Here is a 23,955-nt window from a genome sequence, read left to right as displayed (position 1 = left end):
ATCTTCTTCTTGTAAATTGAACTTTAATTATATACAGGAGGCTCCTGCATGGACCAGTAAGCTATTAACAGAGCACCAGATTTGAAATTCTTAATCAAACAGAATTTGCAGTAAAGAAAGTGAGATAACAGGCTGTGTAAATCACATGCAGGGAGGTGTGTCTAGGGCTGCATAAACAAAGCGAATTACTCCTAAATGACAGAGAATTGAGCATGATCTATACACCAAACTTCTTTATGAAACTAAAGTTGTTTTGGTGACTACAGTGTTCCTTTTAAAGGTAATGAAATCCACCATTAGAAGCTTACTTTGAACCACACTCTTAACCATCTGGTAATATAGAGTTCCTCTACTGGCCTTTTACATTGATCTATTCAATATCTTTATTCAATGATAAGAATAGAGAAAAGGCTAAGTTAAAGCAAGTTTTAGGGTTAGTGGTTAATTCTAGAGTAAAGGAAAAACTCACAAAAGAGGCAATAGCAAGGTCACTGTTCATTGCCAGGTTTGAAGCTAAGGCTATGTAAAAGTAAGGTATGAAATAAAAACAACAAAAATGCTGTAGACTTTATTTTAACCCCTTAACCCCTTAAGGACCGGACTGTTTTTGCGATGTTGTACATTTGCGACCAGGCATCTTTTTGACACTTTTGTGGTGTTTGTGTTTAGCTGTAATTTTCCGCTCTCTCATTTACTGTTCCCATACAAATTATATATTGTTTTTTTCAGGACAAAAGGGGCTTTCTTTACATACCATTATTTATATAATCTCATGTAATTAAATTTTAAAAAAATGAAAAAATATGATGAAAAATTGAAAAAAATACATGTTTTTTGACTTTTATGTGAAAAATCTTTTACTCATCTAGAAAAGCGAATGAAAAAAACTGCTAAATAGATAAAAAAAAATTGTCCTGAGTTTAAAAATACCCAGTGTTTACATGCTTTTTGCTATTTTTTTGCATGTTATAGGGCTATAAGTACAAGTAGGATATTGCGGTTTCAAAACATACATTTTTAAAATGTATCAATAGTGACATTGTAACACTATTATCTGTCATAAATCGCTGAATAACACCCCACATGTACATATTTTTTTTAAAGTAGACAACCCAGGGTATTCAATATGGGGTATGTCCAGACTTTTTTAGTAGCCACTTAGTCGCAAACACTGGCCAAAGTTAGCGTTCATATTTGTTTGTGTGTGAAAAAAGTAAAAAACTAAATTGAACGCTAATTTTGGCCAGTGTTTGTGACTAAGTGGTTACTAAAAAAGACTGGACATACCCCATTTGCAATACCTTGGGTTGTCTTCTTTTTCAAATGGTATGCCATCATGGGGGTAATTCTCATTCCTGGGCTACCATACGCTCTCAAAGGCAACGTAACCAACCTGGCCATTTTCAATGTAAAAATATTTGACCCATATATTTGACCCTGTAACTTTCAAAAACGCTATAAAACCTGTACATGGGGGGTACTGTTATACTCAGGAGACTTTGCTGAACACAAATATTAGTGTTTCAAAACTGGAAAATGTATCACAACAATTATATCATCAGTAAAAGTGCTGTTTGTGTGAGAAAAATGCAAAAAAAAGTCACTTTCACTGACAATATCATCGCTGTGATATGTTTTACTGTTTTGAATCACTAATATTTGTGTTCAGCGAATTCTCCCGAGTAAAACAGTACCCCCCATGTACAGGTTTTAGGGTGTCGTAGAACGTTACAGGGTAAAATACAGTGATAGCAAATTAAATTCTCTGGACTTTCGGCCTGCTTTGGCAGGCAGGTCCCTTAAATTGCAATCAATAAAATAACTTAATTATGTAAAAATATTACATAAATATGCACGTAGAATTTAAATATATATGCATATTTATATATTTGAAGTCTACGTGTATATTTATATAATTATTTATGTAATTTTGTATATGGACATATGAATAGTTCGTATTCTTTTTATTTATTTATATATACATAGATATATATACAATTTCATTCTAAGTGTATTTTCATATAAATATATATATATATATATATTAATATCAAAATACGCAAGAGAGAAGACACAACATCCAGTGGAAGAAAATAAATAAATAAATAAATAAATAAGATCCTACACTAGAGTTGGTGAGGTTGCAGGGTATAAGGGCATAACCCACGGAGTGTAATATAGAAAAGAAAGAGACTGAAAAAAGGGATTACAGTCTGTAATCCCTTTTTTCAGTCTCTTTCTTTTCTATAATATCAAAATACAGTTAGAATAAAATTTCGTATAGATATATAATTTTTTTTAAATTTGTATTATTATTTTCACATGTTTAATTTAATTTAAATTACTTATTATTTGTATTTTATAATAATATATATATATACAATATATATAGTTATTATATATATTATATATATATATACGTGTGTAATTTAATTATAAGTGTATTTTTATATTAATATATGTACATATTAATATAAAAATACACTAAGTATGACATTATATATATATATGATATATAGACATATATTATATAGGTATAATATATGTCTATATGTCATATATATATACACATATATAATTTTTTTTTTTTTTTATTAACTTTAACTTTATTTTTTTTTCTGATTTTACACTGGCAGGGAAACTGCCTGTCAGCACAGACAGTCCCCCTGCAGGCAGACACATGGACACCTATTGTGACCATGTGGTCGCCCTGTTGAGCGATCACATGGCCACAGGGGTCCTAATCTGCCATGGGGAGACTGTCTGGGCTGCAGGCAGTCTCCCCACAACAGGAGCGGGAACGACGGCGATCGGGTAAGTAAATCTTAAAGTTAGGACGGTTCAGGACCGTCAACGTTCGGCAATGGAAAAATGCCGATGACGGTCCTGAACCGTCCTGCGTCCTTAAGGGGTTAAGGACTGAGCCAAATGTACACGTTGTGAACAGAACAAAACGTAAACAAAACCTGGCATTTGCGCTATATGTCTGTCCAACCGTAATTCACTTCTTTCATATTAAATGCACCCCCCCCCCTTTTTTATATATAATTTTATTCAGGGGAAACAGGGCTTTCATTTAATATCAAATATTTAGCTATGAAACATAATTTAATATGAATAAAATAGGAGAAAATAAGAAATTGTTATTTTTTTAGTTCTACATGACATTTTAACTGGCAATGTCATAATATTGTTTGCTTTTACTGCAATAAAATACACATATTTGTATTCAGCAAAGTCTCACGTGTAAAACAGTACCCCCTATGTACAGGTTTTATGGTGTTTTGGGAAGTTACAGGGTCAAATATAGCGTGTTACATTTGAAATTGAAATTCGCCAGATTGGTTACTTTGCCTTTGAGACTGTATAGTAGCCCAGGAAATAAATTTACACCCATAATGGCATACCATTTGCAATAGTAGACAACCCAAGGTATTGCAAATGGGGTATGTCCAGTCTTTTTTAGTAGCCATTTGTTCACAAAGTTAGCGTTAGTATTTGTTTGTGTGTGAAAAATGCAAAAAACGCCAATTTTGGCCAGTGTTTGTGACTAAGTGGCTACTAAAAAAGACTGGACATACCCCATTTGCAATACCTTAGGTTGTCTACTATTGAAAATGGTATGCCATCATAGGGGTAATTTTCATTCTTGGGCTACCATAGGGTCACAAAGGCAACGTTAGCAATCTGGCGAATTTTAATGTGAAAATATATGTGTATATATATATAATTTTTTTAAAATATTTTTATTTATATATAGGTATATATATAGTGATATATACGTATATATTTATGTATATAGATATATATATTATTTCGTTCTACGTGTATTTTGATATAAATATATATATATATATTAATATCACAATACAGTTAGAACGAAATAACACACATCTATATATTTTTAGATTATTTTTTTAAATTTTATTTTTTTACGTATTTACATATTTTTTTAGATTATATATAAATATATATATAACAATAATTATATACATATTTAATCAGTATCAGTCTACGTGTAATTTGATATTAATATATATATATATATATATATATAATTATATATATATTAATAGTAAAATACACCTAGACAGTGTATGTGTGTGTATGTATATGTGTGTGTGTATATATATATATATATATATATATGATCTAAGTATATAATTATTATTTTTTTACACCGATTTAATTAATTGTATTTTATTTCCAGCCAGCAGGGGGACTACCCTCACTCTCACATGGCCAGGGGGGCCCCCAGGAGGAAGGACGTGCCGCGGGGGGCTCCCCGGGTAAGTAAGAAAAGACCGCAGGGCGTACAATTACGCCCGGCGGCGTTTAGAGCCGCTCAAAATAGGGCATAATTATACGCCCTCCGGTCTTAAAGGGTTAACCTAGGCAGTTATAGGGTTAAGAAAATGTGTTGTGATTTACCTTCACCGCAATTACTTACCTTGAGTTCTACAAGTATGGCTGATCAGGCTAGGGTTCAATTTTCATGATAAAGCTAGGGTTAGGGTTAGAGAAAGTATTAGTGCTAGACATTATTTAAAGGTCACTTAAATAAACCTGGCAAGTTGAGGGTAAGGAATGAAATTAAGATTATTGTTGATGGTAATGAAATCCAGCATTAGAAGTTTATTTTAAACCACACACTTAGCCATCTGGGAATATATGATTCCTCTATTGGCCTTTTACATTATGCAAAACACAGATAGGAACTATGCTACACACATTTTGGGATTGGCCGGCCGTGGAAGAATACTGGGACCGGGTGGGGAAATTTATCTCTGATACCACACTCTATAGAATACCAAAGAACCCAACCAGCTACCTTCTGCATATCATCCCCGGGCTGATACACCACCCCAACCACAAAGTATTGCTCATCATTCTCACGGTAGCTAAGATAAACTTGGCGTTCCACTGGAAGAGCATGACGATTCCCTCGTTAGATATTCTCATACAGAGGTTGCATACGATACGTATTTACGAGAGAATGGTTAGCAAAACACAGGGTTGTGTAAGTAGGTATGTGAGAGATTGGGAATGCTGCACCACAAATATTGGAAAGGCACAGGACAGCAACGCTAACAATGAGGAAACTGATAGGAATAAATAGTTTATAGGGCACCACTTTTGTGTGACTTGAATGTCCGGCCAGGCTCTAGGGTTCTAAGGCCAGGGTATGTGTCACAAGAACTGTTGCATAAGCAATATCAATGTGAACCTAACCCTCCACCTATCCCCTTTTTTCCTTTCTGTATTCCCCTCCCTCTATGTTATCTTTCTATGGTATTCTTATGTTTTAATGAAGCTAATAAGGCTACAATTACCGGAGGACAACAGCATAATACGTTTAAGTAAAACTTTGTTGTCAATCTAGGAAAAATAGTTGTAAATTGTCGTATAGCAATTGTTTACTCTGTTATATGAAACTGTTACAGTTTTGATTTTATATGCATTGATAAAATTTTCTAATAAAAATGATATATGGAAAAAAATCTATTCAGTTAATATCTCATTCAAAAGGGTGACGGGTGATGACGTGGAGCGTGATTGCGTGTGAACGGGAAGGGACGCTGAAAGGGGAAACATGGTCCGAAGACCTCATGGAACCTGGCATACCTCCAAGAGATTCGACAGGGCAGTAAGAGGCTACTGATGTACAGTCGAGAAGGTAGCGCTACTTATAGCAGACGGAGACTATTAATTGGTGGAGTGGAGCCGATACTCACCATAGTAGGTGAATCTCGAAAAGAGTGAAGCACTAGACAGACCTTGGTGTCTTGGCTGAGAGAGAAGGGGAGATCTTTTTACAAACAAAATCTTACTTAAGCCAAGTAATTTAATCACTTTAAATATCTTGTTTTTCACACAATTATTCACTCTTTTATATCATATCTTGATACATGCATTTATGACAAAACCTCCAGAGATTACATTGTTATATATTGTGGTTAAAGCATACTTAATTTTCTTCATTTGATAAAAATATAGTCTCTTAAAGAAATACAGGTTCATAAAATCTTAATTAGATCATTGAGGTTTGATTTTCTATCATACTTAACCTATGAAAGTGAGGTATTTTCTGTAAAAAAAGAAATACTGAATCTCTTGACGAAAGCGCATCTGCTTGCCACTTATCCAATAATTTACTTGAATGTGGTGGAAGTTGGTGTCCTGAAAGGATTCTTCTTTGCCCTAATTTTTTAAGAAGCTTGCTGAACATATAACATTAAACACTTGGAATTGGAATGTATATACCGATAAAGATTGGTGAATTTGACCAGGTTTTTTTTTTTATATAATTTGACAATTTTTATTGTTTTGTCATTTTTCAAAAGTATAGGGGTACAGAAAGAAGAAAAGGGGAGGAAAGGGGAAAAAGGGGGGTTGCATGTACATTATAGACATTACAGAATCGCTTCTGTTAATTGCATGAATACATTACACATTTATTACAGTTTCATTTGGGTCAAGTGGTGGCATAGTTTATCATATCATTGTGAAGGTAACGATACAAACAGTTTACCATGCCAATATGAGCAGTGTTCATCTATGCAATATAGCGTAGTGTGGTGCAGCTGAGACTAGTTGTAAAGAATCTAGTCGTTAACTTAAGTGTGTGACACAGCTACCTCAAGTCCTGTAAATTTTGTGTAGGAGCGAGGCCTCTGTGCAGTGATGTTGTGTTCGCGGATATGCCCATAGGGCAATCCGTGTCTTGGCACGTCTCGTTGTGCCTGTCCCATTTGTCCCAGGCTATTTCCCAGTATCTTCTGTAGTGCTTGTGCTTTTTGTTGGGAGGAATGTTTTGTCGCCTCATTATGATTTCAAAGCAGCCAGATTGACTTATGAGGTTTTTACACATGGGGATGGGGGGTATTGTTTGCGAGAGCCAGCTCCTTGCTAGAGCCCCCAAGGCCACTATATTTATATGGAACATGAGATATCTATCTGGTTTAGGTATCGATTCTGGAATATCAAAGAGAACGTAGTGTTCCAGTCTATGGGGCAGGGTTTTCCCCGTGCAGTTTTTAATAAGTGCTGCTATGTCTTCCCAGTACTGTTTCAGGACCGGACACGTCCACCATATGTGTGCCATTGTTCCTATGCCCTGTTTACATCTCCAGCAAATTTGTGGGATCTTGGGGTTATACTTGTGCAGTCTAACTGGCGTTAAATACCACCTGTACAGGAGTTTCTTGGCTAGCTCTATATGTTTCGAACAGAGGGAGAAATTTTTGGGGGTTAGGAACATACGTTCCCATTCGTGTTCTGTGAATGTTTTGTGAATCTCTTTTTCCCATGCTTTAGTGAAGCTATGTTCGTTCAGTGCTTGTTTCGCAGGTAGAGCTGTGTAGATAGAGGATATGGTTTTTACGGGTGGTTTGGTTCCTGCGTACATAGTTGTTGTTTCTCGAGAACTATTGTTTTCTTCTGACATTGTATGTGGAACCACGAGGCTATTTGGCGATATGAGTAATGTGCCGTTGTCGGTAAGCCATGGGTTTCTGTTAGTGTGTTAAAAGTTTTTAAACTCTGATTATCAAGCAGCTGGTGCAGGAGGTGTATACCGTGTCTTTCCCAAATTCTATAGTTGAAATCTGTGATAAGAAGCTTAAGTGTTTTAAGTGGTATAACTGTAGATATTAATGAACCGTTTGTAAGAGTGGCTCTGTGTTTTTCCCAAATTTTTAGGGACAGCGCAGTGGTTGGGAGGCAGTTTGGAGTTTGCGGTCTATCTTGTGATGGAAGCCACACTAAATTATCAGTGCTAGCATTCCCAGCCCATTCTGCTTCTAAGAGTTTCCATTGAGGCTCAAGCGCCCCCGGTCTCGCCTGGACTATACTGCCAAGTATTGCAGCATGGTAGTATTGTTTAAAATTTGGCATGTTCATGCCCCCTTTTCTCAATGGCATGTGCATAATTTTTAGGGCTACTTGCGCCCTTTTATCATTCCATACGAATCTGGTCACCCAGCGTTGTAATGTGGTGAAATAGATGGAGGGAACGTGGATCATTAGAGATCTGAAGAGGTATAATAGTTTGGGGAGTATTATCATCTTAACTGCCGCTATGCGGCCTGACCATGATATGAAGGATGACTTCCAGTCTTGTAATTGTTGTTTTATATCTATACTTAATTTGCCATAGTTAGCACTGAACAGCGTGGACTGTGATTTGGTGAAGCGTATGCCTAGGAAAGTGATGTGGTCATTTCTCCAGTCATAGTGGTATGTATGTTTTAGTCTGTGCGCTGTCTCCTGGGGTAATCCCCTGCTTAGGGCTTGTGTTTTGGATATGTTCAATTTGTAGTAGGACATTTTACTGTAATTGTCCAATATGGAGTGAAAGTGCGGCAGGGATTCGTCCAGGGTTTGGAGTGTCATTAGTACATCGTCCGCAAACAGTGTGAGTTTATGTTCCCTAGTGTGTGTTTTGATTCCCGCAATTAAAGGTTGTTGTCTAATGAGTGTCGTGAGGGGTTCGAGTGCTAAGACATATAAAAGGGGGGAAAGAGGGCATCCCTGTCTGGTTCCATTCGTGATGTTGAACGGGTCAGACAGGAACCCCGCATTGGTGATTCTTGCAGTGGGGTTGCTGTAGAGTGCCAGCAGGGTATTTATGAATTCAGTGGGGAATCCAAATTTCTCTAGCGTGGGTCGGAGGAAGTCCCAGTTTAACCGATCAAAGGCCTTTTCGCCATCTAATGATAGGAAGAGACCTCCTTGTTTCTGTTTTTGTAGGTGATATATGAGGTCTAATATTTTTCTGGTGCCATCCGTGCCCTGTCTCCCTTTTACGAATCCTACCTGATCTTCGTGTACTATTGTGGGGAGCATTGGGCCTAGCCTGTGATATGGGGCGTAGGTTTTGACCTTTGTCTGGGATTTTTCCTGGTTTGGGTAAAGTGGCTACATGGGCTATAAGCATTTCTTTTGGCATTGTTCCCGTTGTGATTATGTGTTGGAAAGCTTGTTGTATGTGCGGGATGAGTGTAGTTACGAAGGTTTTATAGTAATAATTCGTTAGGCCATCCGGCCCTGGGGACTTCCCAGTGGGTAGTCGGGAGATAGCAGTTGCTATCTCTTCCGTCGTGATTTGTGCGGATAAGATGTCTTTTTGTTTAGGTGTCAGGGTCGGTAACGGTATTTGCTTCAAATACTCTTCGATTTCCGCAGTGGTTGGCTGATATAGAGTCGTGTCGGTTTTTAAGTTGTATAGGGCGTTGTAAAAGGCCACTAGTTCTTTGTTCATATCTTGTGGGTTCCAAAGTTTTTGGTTAGTTTTGGTTAGTTATCCTAAGATATTCTGACTGATTATGTAACAAAGGAAGTGTTATTATAAAAGGGGAGACTGATTGTTTGAAATAAGATATTGAATTATAAGAACAAAACTAATAAAAGTAATATCAAAAAGTAGGAAACCTTCCAATGTAAAAGAAATGGAAAGAAAGAAATTAAAAGAAAAAGCAAGGACACATGAAGGCGGAGAGAGGGGGAATTGTGATCCCATGATTTAGATTATCACTATATGAAACACTGAGAGGGCAAACTGTTTTGAATAGAATTCAGTGCCCTTACATATATAATGGGTTTTTATCACACGTATGATTCTAATAAAAAGTTATATTTGATTCTAAACTATAATACAAACTTTTTTCATAGACAATCTTAGATATCCCTTTCCCTTATACTCACGTGTAGATCCTTTTCTAATCATTAAGTGTATTTTTTTTTTTTTTTTTTTTATTCTTTATTTTATTTGTGCATATGGTATACAGGCATATTTGCGCCGCCACAATAGCTGGTGCAAACAGTGTTCAACATATGAGTACATAAGTACTTTGCACATTTTTGTAAAACAAGATTAGTAAACAGAGTGTATCAGAGATAGGTTAGGTATGCTTATCTGATTTGTTTGATCAAAATTAAAACTGTCCTATTGGTAGAGTATGTCAGACAAGAGGGGTGTTTTATAAACCACAAGCCAGGTTCATTCATCTAAACATTAGGACATGTATATATTCTAACATTAACAAGCTTAGGTACAGGATTAAGTGCACAGCATAGCCATAGGTGAGTGTGACTGTAAGGTGGCAGGGATGAACACATATGATGTGGGGATTCCACACCATATAGCATTGCCCCATTTTTATAGTAAGTAAGCTAACAGAAATTTACAATCTATGCTGACCTGCCAGGACTGCCATACAGGTGATATGAATAGGTTGCTGCACATCAGGCTAGATATATAAAATCGAGCTAAAACTCCTACTGTGGTTGCCCCTAAGTAAAAATGCTGCAAAGCAGGCAAGAATTACAGGAGTTAATGACAGAGGAATGCCCTTAATCCAGACAACATAAAAGTATATCGTATATATATTGGACATGCTAAACTAGCAGAGCCAGCGTGCCTATCAGGGCAATGCATAACTGAACATAGACAAACGAGAAATAAACCGCACGTTTTAGTTTTTTGGCAGGAGAAATTATATTAATATGTCTCATGGAGTAATTTATGAGAACAGTAAAAGCATAAGAGGCAATTAAGGATAAAACCAATCAGTTATCGCCTGGAGCATGTTGGACTGCCAGAAGTCCGATGCCTGCGGTGTCTATCTGCTCGTGTTGGGTGTAAGAGTCCAGTAACAACGTAGCAGGGAAGGTGCAGTGCAGAGCTTCTCTCCAGCCTGGTGTCGGCAAGCATGCCCGTTTCGCTGTGTTACTGACCTGGCTGAGGTTGTCCTTCCAGCATGGAGGGGGACAGGAGGTCGTGGTGCGGTGATGCCGCTGCCTGCGGATTCCTCGCTGGTGGCGTGAACGAGGTTGCAGGGTCTTGCCCCTTTTGACCGGTGGTCTAGGGGTTCTGGTTGTCGGAGGTGCACGTACATGTTTAAGGTTGAGGCCCTGAGTAGGCCCACCCTCCTCCACTCTCTCCGTCTCACCCTTTTGCCGCTGGGAGCGGAGATACCCTTATTGAATGTCTCTCCTCTAGAGAGGCCCAGAAGCGGGCGAATATCTTGTCCAGTTTCTTGAAGGTCTGCTGGACACTGACAGAGTATTTTCTCCCGGGCAGTGTGGGTTCAGTGCCACGAGGTGGGAGTGCAGCCGCCATCTTGAAAGGGCGAGCTGCGTGCCGGGCCATTAAGTGTGTTTTAATGAAGCATCCTAAATGTTTTTCTAAATTTAATCTTAAATCTTCTAACAATAGTTTTTTAGAAACTTTTGCAAGAAATATTATCTGAATATAATACTAATAATTTACATGTCGTATCTGGTTTCCTTCTATAATAATATTGTATTTATTCAATTTTATTCCTAACTATAGATTTACTCACTGAGGAGTTTTACAATTGAGTTAACTTTCTCCATCAATTTTACTTTTTAAATATCCTTCCCCCCCCCCAAAAAAAATATTTGGACCTTAGATAAAATGGAAACAAAAGTGCTTCCACTATCGCCCTTGCCCGGTCCAGCAATTATACCCTAGCGTAGTGGCTTAGAAATGTCTCTATTGCTAGGGACTAGCCTAGTCTTAGACTAGGACTGTGAGATGAATGGAATGATAGGATTTAGAATGAATGTGTGTTTTGAGTATGAGTTGGGGGGATGACTTGGCCCCCATTGGGAGCAAAATAGAACATATAGCATCATGGATCTTTTTTGAACATTAAGATTTCTCAATGAAACTCTCTTAAAAGAAAACGTAGACATTTGTTTTATCCAGAAGGCCGACTGGAAAGGAGTAGCTACCCATAGGTGGAAATTTAATAAATTTCCATTGACCTTTAGGTCCTGTTTACAAAACAAAAAGAAGAGGGGAGTAGCGATATTGTTGTCAGCTCGTTTGAAATTTGAATGGATCCTAAAGCAAAAACGCAGGTATTTAATCATAATATGCAAGATAAACGAAAGTCTATATACACTAGTAAACATATATCTATTCATACCGATTGTTTCAGAAATTATTCTCGAAGGTCTCTAAAATTCAGAATGGGAAACGTCTAATAGCAGAATATATATACATAACAGGTGTCAAATAGGATAAAACATATCATAAGGCCTCTGATGAGTATTCACAAGAAGGGAAAAGAATAAGCAGATATTTTCAGGATGTTCTGGTTGATAACAACTTAAGTGACATTTGGAGGGTCCAGCATCCTAGAGATAGAGATTTCTCCTTTTTTTTTTCCCAAGGTTCACAAAGTATACTCAAGATAGGTCTCTTTATTACTGATTCTGCCAATTTACGTTACTGTTTTAATTCTAAGATCGATATTATTACCTGGTCGGATCACACTCCAATAACCTTGGAGACAGGAGAGGATCCAGATGTGGGAAACAGAACATCCTGGAGATTAAATGAGTATTTATTGAGATCGGAAGAGAATTGTAGAAGGTCAAGTACGTGAATTTCTAGATTTGAATGATAATGGATTGCATTCAAGAGTTGAAGAGTCAAAGACTTGATCAAAATGTGGAGTAGAAATAAGAAGTTCACTGTAAAACCTCTCAAAGATTTAAACATTTACCTGGCACTACTAGAAAATGAAAATAAACAGAAATTTTATCCAGAAACAACAACTCAAATAAGGAATCTTCAATTAGAGATTAAACAAAGATTAGAACATAAGGCTTCAAATGCAAATTTAAAATGTAATCAACACTGGTAGTATGAAGATAATAGGGTGGGTAAACCATTTTCTAATAAACATAAATTTAAGGCAATCTGAACACCCATTAGGAAAATAACCCAAGGAAGTAAGATGCAAATATCTCTTAAAGCTATAAGTAAAGCCTTTGGAGACTTTTATAAATCTCTGTTTAATCTACCACACATTTCCCCACTACAACCTTAACAACATTTTTAAACAAGCTTAAACTACCAAAATTTGGTAAAATAGCGCTTGTAGAATTGAATTCTACAATTTCTAGGTGTATTTAAAATCTAAAATCAGGGAAAGCTTCAGGCCCGATGGCTATACAGCACTCTTTTATAAAAAAATATAATCTTTGAGCTCTTGGACACTCTTTAAACTAGTCAACAGGATATGCAGACAGATTTCCTTTCAGAAATACTCCAGATCACTGTTATAAACTCTTATAAACACTGACATTAAACAATTTTCAAAGATTTTAGCAGAAAGAATGAAGAAGGCTTTGTTATCAACAGGCTTTGTTATCAACAGGTCTGGGAGTGACAATATACGTAAAATGATTAATCTGATACAAGCAGTAAACAGTGGCATAAATGCAGTAGTATTTGTTGCTCCTGACACGGAAAATGCTTTCGACAGGGTTAGCTGGCTTTACCTGTTGGAGGCCCTAAAAGCCTTCGGGTTTGCTGGCCCAATAGAGTTAGATTTTTTTATTTATTTTTTTAGAATAAATAAGACGAGACAAGGCTGTCCACTTGCCCCCATTCTTTACGGTCTATCAATGGAAACCCTCTCCATAATAATCAGGCAATCAAAAGAGATTGTGGGAATAAGTATAGGTAATCAACCAAACAAAATCTCGCTTAATGCGGATGATGTAATCTTCACTCTTGCTAACCTTTAGGATTCAATACCAACAACACTGGAATGTATAAGAGAAGTTAGTATAATGTCTAACTATAAAATAAATGAGTGAATCATATGCTATACATTCAAATCAATCTGGAGCAAAGAAAAACATGGATTCAACTTGGCTTCGTAAACTTTAAAATATTTAGGTATTAACCTAGGATTTACATGGAACAAAATCATCTTGAAAAACTACTCCCCTCTTCTTCTAGAAATAAAATGTCTTTAATAAAATGGAAACCACTGAATATTTCCTGGATGGGCAGAATCTATGTAATCAAAGACCATGTAATATCGAAACTTGTATATTTAATGCGGACAATTCCTCCGAGAGTTTCTAGGAAGATCTTACGGGAAAAATATAATACATTTTTTTAAATATCTATGGGGTCATAAAAAACAAAAACGTTGAATTAAAATTTTATGGATTTAATGGATGGCAGAGTTTCTTTTCCAGATGTTTTTCTAATCCATGATTCTATTATGGTAACACATCTTTCCCGAACATAGACGAACACACCAGCAGGGAATCCCTCTAATCTATGCTCTGGAAAATTTCCCCAAACATAGATTAGAGGGATTCCCTGCTCTTGTAGGTTCGTCTATGTTCGTGGAAGTTTCCCTGAACATAGACATGCGCACCAGAGCAGGGAATTATTCACGTAAGGTGTAAGTGTGAGCCGTCGTAAAACAGTTAGGTTGCTAAATGAGGACCACCTGTAGTATGCGGTCCTCTTTAGAGTTGAGCGGACACCTGGATGTTCGGGTTCGCCGGGTTCAGCCGAACGGGACTCGAACTTATCCCCGAACCCCATTGAAGTCAATGGGGACCCGAACGTTTGGGCTCTAAAATGGCCCCCACCCCTGCGCGGCAGGTGGGGACCTACTGTCCTCCCCCCCAGCCCCCACCCCTGAGCTGTGGGTGGGGGCCCTAAATAAGATTGAGGGGGGGACCTACTGTCCTCCCCCCTGGCCCCCACCACTGTGCAGCCGATGGGGACCCTACATAACAATGAGGGGGGACCTACTGTCCTCCCCCCAGCCCCCACCCCTAAGCGGTGGGTGGAGGCCCTAAATAAGATTGAGGGGGGACCTACTGTCCTTCCCTCTGGCTCCCACCCCTGGGTGGCGGGTGGGGGCTCTACATAACATTGAGGGGGGAACTACTGTCCTCCCCCCGGCCCCCACCCCCGAGCAGTGGGTGGGGGCCCTAAATAAGAATGAGGGGGGACCTACTGTCCTCCCCTCTGGCTCCCACCCCTGGGTGGCGGGTGGGGGCTCTACATAACATTGAGGGGGGAACTACTGTCCTCCCCCCGGCCCCCACCCCCGAGCAGTGGGTGGGGGCCCTAAATAAGAATGAGGGGGGACCTACTGTCCTCCCCCCAGCCCCCACCCCTAAGCGGTGGGTGGGGGCCCTAAATAAGAATGAGGGGGGACCTACTGTCCTCCCCCCCCCCCCGGCCCCCACCCCTGAGCGGTGGTTGGGGGCCATAAATAAGAATGTGGGGGGGACCTACTGTTCTCCCCCCGGCCCTCACCCCTGCACGGCAGGTGGGGGCCCTACATAACAATGAGGGGGGACACCTACTGTCTTCCCCCCGGCCCCCACCCCTGAGCTGGCTGCTCACTGTTTACTAGACATGCCCCTACTCGCGGTATAGCGGGTAGGGGCTGAATTTACTAATACTACGTAATCTTTACTTAGTATTAGTAAATGTGGCTGAAAGACCAATTTAGGTCTTTCAGCCTTTTGGTAGATAGCTCACATGCTGCACTGGCCAATCACAGCCATGCCATTAGTAGGCATAGCTGTGATGGCTTCTAAGGGCACACGAAATCGCCGAACACCAAACTCGAACCTGAACTGTTACTGAAATGTCCAGGTTCGGGGTAAAAAAAAAAACGTAATGTTCGGTACGAACCCAAACTTTACAGTTCTGGTTCGCTCAACTCTAGTCTTCTTCATACCTAATAGTCTTTTGGCTGAATATACAGGATTTATTAGAACCATGGATAACTCCCTAACCTAGCTAGGACAAAAAGGGGGTGGATTCTTTACAGCTATAGAGGGCCACAAACGGGTAAGAGCGGTGAATGATGGAGCTGCAGTGCCAGTCATGGTAGACTATTGTAAAGATTGTTGTGCCTAGAAGAACTCCACTAGGGAGTTTGTTGGAGAGGTGTGACAGGGGGGCAGAGGCCCCTACAGCGGGTCCTTCTAACCCTTTATAATGGGTTTATTGTTTATGATCTTGCTAGCCCCAAAATGTTTACATAAATTCAATAATACATATTCACATAATTATTTTGGGCAGGGGTTGTTATGATTCCAGAACCATTGTTTTTGTTAAACAGGTTTGTAAAGGGCTAAACATCCAGGCAAAAGATTTATAGTGCATACCTACCAATATTTCAAGTGTACTAAGTAGGACATTTTTATTTCATGGTGAGAGTGGGGTGTGGGCAGGGCAGGGCAGGCACAACCATAAGATCAAAAAAGGGAGATAAGGGCTGCACCAGAGAGACATTATAACATACAGTAATCAAAATAAAAGGTAGTCCAATAAAAAGAGTCTTAACTGGAATGATCTTATTAAGACCAGATAGTCTATAAGGTACTTGGTCAGGAACAATGTCCTCGCTGTCCTTGCCTGGGCAGATCCACTCATATGAAAAGATAAAACAAATAGAGAACCAAATAGTGTAATATGTCAAGTCTAATATAGCAAATAATAAAAAGTTGGTAATAAACTCACATATATTAGAGCTATAGCTTGCTCTAGTACGAAGAGCGTACAGCGGTACAATCCTCGCTTATGGGATATGGGATAGACTTCCTTCATCAGGGGTATGTTCAACACTCAAAAGAGAAGAGTAAAAGGAGACAACCAATAGTGCTCACTTGGAAAACAATGGTATATAAAAATATATATAAAATGGTACTCACAAGAGAGGAGCAGACCAACTGCTCCTTGATAGCGTTAGTGGTATGATTCCCGCCTAGGATTACTTGGAGTCCAGGATGATAAAATGCCAGGTAAAAAGTAAAAACAGTATAAAGTGTATAAAAAGATGATTGGCACAAGTAAAGTGACCAACAAATCTTTAAGACCTTACAGGGCTTCTTCAAAATGGAATACCATAAGATAGCACAGGCAGCCATCTTAGGGTACACAGGCCAAAGGGGTGCAATATCTGTGTGACTGGCAGGAGGAGACGACGCAGCGCTCCCCCTCCTGCCATTCACGCCGTGTAGCGTTGATCTTTATCCTCTATCCAGTCTGACAGGTAGCTGCTCACTGGGAGCAATGAACAGCTTCCTGTAAGACCAGGTAAAGAATACAGAAGATCCTCTACCACAGTCCTCACTGCCATGCGACAAAAGGTAGTCAAGCAGGGAAGGCACACCAGGAAGTGAGAAAGAAGAGGGACGGGAGGAGTAAGCGGGAGGCTGCAGGGTAAAAGAGGAGAAAGAAACACACAAAGGAGCTACTGGGAGTAAAAGACACACAAAGGGCTTGGGAGGGTAATTCTCATACTGTCCTTACGTGGCAATCCTGCTACTGACGAATTGCAGAATCCAGCGCACTCGCTTATTCACTAAACAATGATTTCAATTCTTAGAGATTGTAATAGTTTTCCTTAAAAACACCTCACCTAGGCAAAAAATAATGGGGGTTTAGTTACATTATATGATCATATATTGCATAAACCTGCCACACCGTCAATGTACCCCATTCTTGGCAGGTCCTACATAAGAGAAAGCATTAGGCAGCTAGTGTAGGACCTGCCAAGAATGGGGTACATTGACTGTGTGGCAGGGCAATGCTCATATGGGCTGCCATATGGTTTCAAAGGCAGCATAACCAATCTGGCAACTTCAATGTGTAAAAACTGAAATGGGCAAGCATTATGTATGACCCTGTAACTTTCCAAAATACCATAACCATCTATACATGGGGGTGCTACTGTTGTACTCATGAGACATTGCTGAACATGAATATAAGTGGTTTATAGTAGTAAACGATATAATGATGATAATATCAGTGAAAGGGCAGTGTTTTTTTGTGAAAAATGCAAAAAACAAATATGGCCAGGGTTTGTGACTGCAGTAAAAAACATTGAAGTAAAAACTAAAACTAACAAAATAACATTTCTTAATTTCTCACACTTTTTTTTCAATTTGACAATTTTTATTTTGTCGTAAAAACAGGTGGGGGATACAGAAAGGAAGAAAGAGGGGGTCAAAAAGAAAATAGTTTAACATCACATACAGTGGCACACATCGTCATCATACATTACACATTTGGGTTGAAGTGACCACATGTATTTGTCCTTGTTGACTGAGGACCGAGGTGGTGTCTGCCTGCCTGTGTTGTCTTGTGGGAGGGTCATTGTGTTATAGAATGCCCTCATGTAGGTACTGGAATGTGCAGGCAGGTAACGTGAGAGGGAGCGGAAAGTGAAGGTGGAGAGTGAAAAAAAGGGGGGGGTGTTGCATCCAGCATGCTATTTATAATGGGGGTTTGGGCCCATCAGTGTTATGTGACTGCGGGGGTTTATGGCCTATGGTTTCCGCCCGTACCGAGGTATACCTTGGGATGGGTCACTGGCCATGAGGTCATTGCGTTGCGGTGGCGTTGTCACATCAGGCCTTGTTCTGCGGATCAGTCTGGTGATGGCTTCTGGTATCCAGTACTCTTTTTACAATTCTTGTTTAGTTTTTTGGTTTTCTATTCTATGTCTGGTTTTCCTTAAGCTGGGTTTTCTGGGTTCATTCCATTATTCCGTCCCTGGAATTCCCAGTCTCCCGGATTAATTTATATGTTTGTTTTATGTTGTCACACCCGTTTTCCATTTTCCTTTTGTTTCAGTCTGGACCTGCAGCAGTGTTTCAAGTCTCTGCCCTTTCTTGCAGGTAAGTGCTATTGTGGTTTAGTATGGTTCTTTTAACGAACATTAGGCAGTGTAGGACCTTCCGAATATGGGGTACATTGGCGTTGTGGCAGGCTTATGCAATGTATGATCATATAATATAACTAAATCCCCATACTGTTCATATATAGTGCTTAGTTATGTCTTCTCTTGTTTTTCCTATTATATCTTGTCTTGTTTTATTTGGTAATCCCAGTCCACGTACAGTCCTGTCTTGCCCCTGTTTAGTCAATGGTTCCCTTATGTATTATGTACATGTTCTGGGTTTAGCTTTCTATCCTTCTCTGGTTCTGGGTTCTACTAGTTTTGTCTTCTTTTCTTGTTTGGTGTCTGTCCTAGTCTTTGCTTGTTTCTGTACTGGATACATTCTTGCTGCAGAGCCTCCATAATCAGCTCCTGGGAGGTATGCTTATTTCCTAGCTTCAAGTTCCTGGGATCCGCTGTAGCTGCATCAGGGTTTTGGTATGTTGCCGCACAAACGCTGGTGCTCAACACCAGGGGGCGTGTGGTTACCCTGCACCAGGTCCTGATAATCCACTTCCACGCTGTAGACTCCCAACAACATCAGGCATACTGGGTCCCGGTCCTCGCTCCGCCACCCGGACAGTGTCTGGGTCCTGGGCATCGGACCGCCACCCGTGACAGGCGTCCCTATGTTTAGGTGCGGTGTGTGTTATCCCTGGTAGACTGACATTCAAGTCGGGTGTTTTAGCGCCCAACTTTCCCATACCTCATGTCTCCAACCTGTGATATATTGGATTCATATTTCCCAACTTGGATCAATGCATTAGTTTGCTATAGCCAGTTTTTTGCAATAAACTATTGGGCCGCCACATGTATGTGGAATATTAAGTATTTTATTAGTTTAGGGTAGTTGGTGTCGAACATAAGTAGGAGTAAAGAGGTTGGGGAGTTCAGTATCGTGACAGGAGGTGTGTTGGTGTATTAATGAGATGACTGCACTCGAATATGGTTGGAGTTTCGAACAGTTCCACCAAGTATGGAGGAACGAACCAGTCTCTTGCACCGCCAGCAAGTGCTGGAAATCGATGGGTCCATAGTGGCTAAACGTGTAGGGACCATGTACCAGCGGTAAAAAAGTTTATGAGTTATCTCCAGGTGGGAGATACAGAATGTTAACCCTCTGGTTGCGTTTGCCGAGGCTAGCCAGGCCTGTTCGGACAGCGTCTGGCCAAGGTCCTTCTCCCAGGAGTGTATACAAGTGAGGGACTTAATTACACGTCAGGGAAGTAGCAGCGCGTATATGGTAGATATGGGCCTTTTCACCGGTTTCTCTGCTGTAATAAACTTTACACAGGCTGTCAGGGCAGTACTCGCCTGGGACGTGAGGCGTGGTATGTGGGTTTTCCACCAGGATGACAAGTGGAGGCCAAGAATGGTGCGCGGTGTTTGGGAGTGTATGGCTATGTTTTAATTGGACAAGCATGGCTAGTTTGCCTTGTCCAGGAGGGTGTGTACATAAGATACTCCACACCTGGAAGCTGCACAGGAGCTTGCGGGAGACATCCCAGATTTTTAGTGTTGCCAAAGTGTCTAGAAGCGCTTTAGAAGCGTCTCCTCTTTGGTGGGGGGACAGCCACATCACTGTATTAAAGTCTTGGTTTTGCAGCCAGTGCTGTTCTATGGAGACCCATTTCTCACACTTTCTTAGATTATATTCATATTAAATTGTGTCCCATACATACATATTTGATGTGAACAGGGCTGCCATCAGAAATTTTGGGGCCCCTGACACAGCTCAAGGTCTGGGCCCCCCGGCGCCTGCACCCGAGTCCCCCTCCCCCCCGAGTCCGCCCACAGGGATGCAGTGTCTGCAGGGCCGGTGCAAGGATTTTTGCCATCCCCCCATGTGACATCACAGTGCCCCACCCATATGATCTGCCATGTTAACTAACAGTGCTGCAGTGCCGCCGTGTTTACAATAAAAGGCCTGCAGGGACAGGCTATAGACACCAGAACCACTACATTAAGCTGCAGTGGTTCTGGGGACTATAGTGTCCCTTTAATGTGAGGTAAATTAAAGATTAGTGCCACGAATAATATACTAGATTGCCTACTTACAACCAGATGAGGATGATGATGGGCTTCAGCTGCCGTCTGGCTCCACTGGTCTGGTGTAGAACAGGCTCTCTGGAGGCGGTTTGTAACTGTGGTCACAAAAATCAATGTTCTGGGAGAAGCAGCTCCATTTTTTGAGGGCCCTTTACACAGCTCAAGGTCTGGGTCCCAGGGTCCACCTTCATGTTCTACCTTCCTCCCTCCCCCCTCAAATTTCCTTCCTCTCCCCCTCCCTCAAATTTCCTTCCTCTCCCCCCTCCCTCAAATTTCCTTCCTCTCCCCCCCTCAAATTTCCTTCCTCTCCCCCCTCCCTCAAATTTCCTTCCTCTCCCCCCTCCCTCAAATTTCCTTCCTCCCCCCTCAAATTTCCTCCCTTCCTCTCCCCCCCTCAAATGTCCTCCCTTCCTCTCCCCCCTCAAATGTCCTCCCTTCCTCTCCCCCTCCCTCAAATTTCCTCCCTTCCTCTCCGCCTCCCTCAAATTTCCTCCCTTCCTCTCCCCCTCCCTCAAATTTCCTCTCCCCCCTCCCTCAAATTTCCTCCCTTCCTCTCCCCCCTCCCTCAAATTTCCTCCCTTCCTCTCCCCCCTCCCTCAAATTTCCTCCCTTCCTCTCCCCCCTCAAATTCCTACCTCTCCCTCCCCTCCCTCAAATTTCCTTCCTCTCCCCCCCAAATTTCCTTCCTCTCCCCCCATCAAATTTCCTCCCTTCCTCTCCCCCCCAAATTTCCTCCCTCTCCCCCCACTCCTCAAATGTCCTCCCTTCCCTCCCTCTCCCCCCACTCATTCAAATTTCCTCCCTCTCCCCCCCACTCCCTCAAATTTCCTCCCTTCCCTCCCTCTCCCCCCCCCTCATTCATATTTACTCCCTCCCCCCCTCATTCATATTTCCTCCCTCCCCCCCTCCCTCAAATTTCCTGCCTTCCCTCTCCCCCCCACTCATTCAAATCCCCCCCCACCCCACCCACTCAAATTTCCTCCCTTCCCTCCCTCTCCCCCCCACTCATTCATATTTCCTCCCTCCCCCCCTCCCTCAAATTTCCTCCCTTCCTCTCCCCCCCAAATTTCCTCCCTCTCCCCCACCACTCCTCAAATTTCCTCCCTTCCCTCCCTCTCCCCCCACTCATTCAAATTTCCTCCCTCTCCCCCCCCCACTCCCTCAAATTTCCTCCTCTCCCCCCCACTCATTCATATTTCCTCCCTCCCCCCCCCCACTCATTCATATTTCCTCCCTCCCCCCTCCCTCAAATTTCCTGCCTTCCCTCTCCCCACTCATTCAAATTCCCCCACCCCCACCCACTCAAATTTCCTCCCTTCCCTCCCTCTCCCCCCCACTCATTCATATTTCCTCCCTCCCTCAAATTTCCTGCCTTCCCTCCCCCCCACTCATTCAAATTCCCCCACCCCCTCAAATTTCCTCCCTTCCCTCCCTCTCCCCCCCACTCATTCATATTTCCTCCCTCCCCCCTCCCTCAAATTTCCTGCCTTCCCTCTCCCCCCCCACTCATTCAAATTCCCCCCCGCCACCCCCACCCACTCAAATTTCCTGACGCCCGGTGACCCGGCGGGCGCGCGAGGGAGCACTCTCCTCTGAGTGCTTCCTCTTCAGCTCCCTCGCGCGCCGCGTACTGATGCCGGAGTCGGAAGATGACGTCATCTTCCAGCTCCGGCATCAGTACGGTGCGCGAGGGAGCTGAAGAGGAAGCACTCAGAGGAGAGTGCTCCCTCGCGCGCCCGCCGGCGCCGGGTGTCAGCAGGGCCAGCCTCTGGGGGGCCCTGAGGTGACCGGCTGCTGGGACCCCCAGGAGAAGATGCCGGCCCAGTGGGAACATACCGGGGTCGCAGGGCCCCCTGCGACCCGGTATGTTCCCACTGAATGTGGGGCCCGGACGACCTGAGCAGTCCGGGCCCCCCAGGACCGCCGGGCCCATGACAACCGTTTCGGTTGTCATGCCCTGATGGCGGCCCTGGATGTGAAATGCCATGCAGATCTAACAAAATAAAATTTCTTAAATTTCTCACTTTTTTTTAGACTATAGTCATATTAAATTGTGTTCCATATATAAATATTTGATGTGAAATGAAAGCCCTATTTCTTCTGATCAAAATTATATGCAAGTGTGGGTGCTCTTAATATTAAAGAAGTAAGTTACGGTTGAACACACATACAGCTCAAATTCCAGGTTTTGTATGGATCAGAACTTGTACAATTTTACCACATGACATGAGGCTTCATATTTGCATATCTTTCTTTACTGAAAACTCCAGCAGCATAGAAACAGTAACAACCAATCAGAGAAAAGATATGGTGCCCATAAAAGGCCCTGTCTATGACATCACTTCCTCTTTCTTTGCTGCTCCAGCCTCAAACAGGTCAGAGTATTTTTTACCTCTCTAATATTCTTATTTGTTTGTACTTTACTATCATCATTGTACTTGATATTTCAATTTCCTTGTACTTTGTATTCCCCTGGCTGCCTAGCCTGTCTCCCTGCTCCCCCATTCTCTGTGTGCCTCCTGCATTTATTTGGTAGTGTTTGCCTTTAATCCCTGTTTCTGTTTCTGGCGGTCCGCGGGCGTCGCGGCTGCAATCCGTGCCGCGCTCGCCGCGAGGACCTGCCCTGCGGACACTACTGGGGACTGTGTGGGAACGGGTGGAGGGTAGCCGGGGCTGTCTTTGCTGTTTTTCTCACCCTGACTACCTATAACCTGTCCCTTTTTCCTTCCCTTATTCAGTTCCCCTGCCTCGTCGGATTTGTTATCTTTATTGATTTATTGTGCTTATATATTTCGGCCCGGCGGTCCACGGGCGTCACGGCTGTCCGTGCCGCGTTCGCCGCGCGGACCTGCACTCGTTACATACAGGGGGCTGGGTGAGGACGGGTGGGGGGTAGCCGGGGTTGAGTTCTCCTTTTTTGCCGCGTTTTTCCGGCCCGCTCACGGCCGCGAGCGGGTAGTTCTTGTTCACGTGGCTGGCGGCCATCTTGGATCTCGCGGCTCGCGAGCCCCGCGACGGCCGCCCTACCTTCACACACGGCGGTCTGGGAATCACCCGACCGCCGCAGCGAACTTGGGGGATTGCCCTAAGGGCATTTTTTCTCCCCTAACTGCATCTATCTCTGGCAGTTGGATTACACTGAGTAAATAACCCTTGCAGAGCAGGGTGAACAAGCAGGCAGTATGAGCAGTGGCGTACGTACCGCGGTCGCAGGGGTCGCAGCTGCGACCGGGCCCGGCACTCCAGGGGGCCCGGCCGCCCTGCGGCCTCCCGCGACCGGGTAGCAGCTGCCACACTTTGCGGCCCCGGCCCGTGCGGCAAACCGCCGGGGCCGCATCTCAAGGGGTCCATCGGGTGGCCCATGCTGTCA

Source organism: Pelobates fuscus, chromosome 2 (genome assembly GCF_036172605.1).
Source record: "Pelobates fuscus isolate aPelFus1 chromosome 2, aPelFus1.pri, whole genome shotgun sequence".
Lineage (NCBI taxonomy): Eukaryota > Metazoa > Chordata > Amphibia > Anura > Pelobatidae > Pelobates > Pelobates fuscus.
Note: the sequence above shows the minus strand (reverse complement) of the source record.